The sequence below is a fragment of the Zalophus californianus genome, chromosome 8 (assembly GCF_009762305.2).
Source record: "Zalophus californianus isolate mZalCal1 chromosome 8, mZalCal1.pri.v2, whole genome shotgun sequence".
NCBI classification, from domain to species: Eukaryota; Metazoa; Chordata; class Mammalia; order Carnivora; family Otariidae; genus Zalophus; species Zalophus californianus.
Genome location: NC_045602.1, coordinates 36112384 through 36116187, shown reverse-complemented (window position 1 = coordinate 36116187; position 3804 = coordinate 36112384).

Below are 3804 nucleotides of genomic sequence, written 5' to 3'. Positions count from 1 at the left end.
ACAATTTGAGTCCCTGCTTTGTGCTGAGAATCTCAGAGCCTGGCGATGACTCTCTCAGGGGGTGGGGCACGGCCAACTCTCCCTGACACTAGGAAACATGAATCTAGAAGAAGTTGGGAACAAGGGGAAAAGATCACATACAGTGGTCCATGGTCACTGGGGGGAATAAGGCACAGGGGCTCATCCACCCACCAAAAGACAGCACTCTGAGGGGCAACCACCACCTCTAGTTTTTAATTTTACGCAGCAAGGATGGGGGTAGTGCAGATAATCTGCCTTCTAGGGGCAGGAGGCCCGGTTGCCTTCCATGTGGTCTGGGCACATTTCCTCTCCACTCTGAGCCTGTGCAGTGGGGTGATACCTACTGGAAGGGCTCTGTGCGGTTCAACTGAGGTCATGTGGGCCAAGTGCTTATGGCGGTGCTGGGCACTTAGTAGGCTGTCAGCAATGCTAATTCCCCTCTGCCCTCCTGGGGCCAAGGCAGCTGTGACTGTCATTAATCCATCCACCCAGCAGGTGCCCTCACTGCTTCGTGCCGTGGGTGGAACTCTGGGGCCGTGGGGTGACTATATAGAAATAAAATCTCTTGAAATAAGTGCTGGCCCAGGGGGAGGTCTCTGAACTCGGACCTTCATCTAGCTTCCCTGTCCATAAATGGGGATGATGACTTCCAGCCTTGTGTACCCAGACAGGGGAGGAAAAGTTCAGAACCCTATCAGACAGGCAGAGATCGCTCAGGGAACAGGTGCCCACTGCCATGCTCAAGAGGACCACTAAGACTGGATTTGGGTAGCTGCATGGAGCATGGCATTTGGTTGGCAACTGCCCATCTTCAGCATTGTTTTAATCAAGTGCTTGCAGCTTTGGAGACACAGCATCATTCAGGTTCAAGGCTGAGTTCTACCACTCACAAGCTGTGTGGCCATGAGCAGCTACTTAACCTCTCAGAGCCTCCATACCTCATCAGTAAAATGGGAGTCATTCTACAGACCTCAAAAGCAAATCACATTATTTACTGGCAATTCCTGCCCTGTGAATCCTTCCCTGAAAACGTCCCTCACCTCCCTCCCGATTCTTTCCCCTAGCATAAAAGCTGGAAGTAACCTCTTGTGCCCTCAGGATGGCATAGCAATTGTCATTTTCCACTTCATAGAAACAGCCCTAGGCCATTTTATTATTTTGACAGAAGCCCCAGATCTAGACTGACCCCCACATTCACACACACTATGTGCTAGGAAGACCATGGATATTGCATTGAGTTATTATTGGCTAAGTTTGTTTTTTCATATCCTGCTGGAAACCAAAGTATGGTCCTGGGCTTCTTATAAATATGAACCAACTAAATCATCAGCAAGTGGCTCAGAGCACCCTCCAGGAGCTCTGCTATGAAATCAAGACGGACCCATCTCTACTTACTAATACTCTTTACGTTCACAGTCATTTAATCTCCTCCTTGGGCAGTCAGCACAGTCAAGGCTGGGTCCATCCTGGCATTGGGTAAACCTTCTTTGGGCATTTACCATGGGCTAGGTTCTTAGCCAGGCAGCAAAGACATGATATACAGGGAAGAAGGCAGGCACATGGAGGATGGACGTGGTAGATGCCCTGCAGAAGGTAGAGTATGGTCCAGAAAATGAACATCAAGCAAAGGAACACAGGTGAGATAGGCATTCACAGAGCAAGGGACAAGCCGTCCCTTGACCTTGGCCGGGAGAGGTCCTGGCCCTGGGGACCTGGTAGGGGCCAACAGGCCTTGGCACAATGGCACCCTAGGTCTCAGGCCACCAAAGCCAGCAGCACCAAGGAGTCCCAGAGGGACGGTGGGGTTTTCTCATTTCAATTTCCTGGTGCCTCTCCAGAAGCGGTCAGAACGGACAGCTCATGAGTGATGTAGGAAAGACGTTAGGGTTTGAAGCCAATGGCCAAGAAAGAATTCTTGAGACATCTTTGGCTCAAAAAACGGGTTTTATTAAAGCATGGGGACAGGACCTATGGGCAGAAGGAGCGGCACTGGGGTTGTGAGGAGCGACTGATGATACAGTTTCAAGTTGGGAGGGGGGTAGGGACAGCACAAGCTTCCCCGGGGATTTTGGAAACAAGGTTTCTAGGATCTGAGGGGGCTAGCTCTTGTTAGGAAAAGGTCATTTATTACTATTTGGTAAAAACTCAAGTCATGAGGCTCTTCAGATATATATCAGCAGGCCATATGCTTGGAGGATGACTGCCAACATGTATCTTGAAGGCTAGAGATAAAGGAAGTTTCCAAAGCAATTTTTATATGTTAAAGTAGACTTACAGGAATCTGGGGGGGGGGGGTCAGGCTAAAATTGCTTTTTGACCCCCAGCAAAGCATTAACATTGAGGCAGCTGATTTCCTAGAGCAAGATCACTCTGCCTATTTCAAGGACCTGTCAGTGAGCTATAGGGAGTAAGGAAATTTAAGCTTTCTTTTGTCTTTGTTTCCCACATCAATGGGCATGGATTTTTGCTTTGGAAATGTGTCCAGAATTTACTTCTCTTCATAGGGACTAGGAGAAAAAGAGCTGTGTAGAGGGGAAAGACTGAGGGTCCCCCTGGAGAGAGGGAAGCCCTGTGTCCTGCTCCTTGCTGTGGGTGAAGCCAACAGAAGCGCTGGGGAGGGGCGCCTGGGTGGCTCAGTCAGTTAAGCGTTTGCCTTCTCCTCAGGTCATGATCCCTGGGTCCTGGGATGGAATCACACACTGCGCTCCCTGCTCAGCGGGGAGCCTGCTTCTCCCTCTCCCTCTGCTGCTCCCCTGCTTGTGCTAACTCTCTCTGTCAGCTAAATAAATAAAATCTTTGGGGGGAAGAAAAGCACTGGGGAGTCTGATCTGGGGGCATGTCCTGAACTCCCAGCAGATTTTAGGCTTTAGGATTTGTAGAATAAAACTCAGTACTGTAATAGTATCTTAAAAATAAATGGGCAACTACTGGAGTCTGATACTTGTCTTAAAATAAAGGCAACAAAGAATAAATGAATCGTGGTCCAGAAAGAAACAAAACCAAAACAAAATCCAGGCAGTCAGAGCACATGAGGAGGAGTCATCTTACCCGCAGAGGCCCCAGGATACCCCCTCGGAGAGAAGGAGATAGATCTGCTCTAAAAGTGCCCCTCCCCGACCCTTGAATTCAATGCAGACTTGCCCCAGCACGGCCACCAGCAACCCTCCTCTGGGGGTCACATGGCTGAGAGCAACCTCCTACCCTCAGACTATTCGCAGCTCCAACGCATAGGGGAGTGGTGGACCGCGCGCTGGGCTCGGAATGCGCGGGGAGAAGGGTGAGTGGCTAGAGCTGGTCTCAGGGCCGCCCCCGCAGACCCCCAGCCTGCCGCCAACGGCAGAACTCGTCCCACCTGGAGCCTGAACGCGGAGGTCGCACTTCTCAACGCACCCAGCGCGGAAAGATGAAGGAGACCCAACTTAAGAACAGTTAAAGCAATGGGGACCCTAGGGGTGTCACGGTGGGCAGTTTGGGGGGCCTAGGTATTGATGGTTATCATTCTTAAGGGATGGTGATCCCGTGCAAAGCGTGCTAAGCGCCTCGCCGAAGTGACTCTGTCCCGCTCCCGGTGGGAGGTGGCCCCGGAGGTGGGACGTAGGAGTCCGTCTCCCGCCCGCCGCGCCCCAAGTCCGCAGCGCGCCCTCCGGGTGGATCAGGACTGCACCCGCGGCGCTCCGGGCCGGATCCCCGTCGGCGCGTGTCTTGGACTTGGGCGGGGAGAGGGCGGGCGGTGACCGCGGCTCCTCCCTCCTCTGCCCCCGGCTCCCCTACTCTTAACCCGCG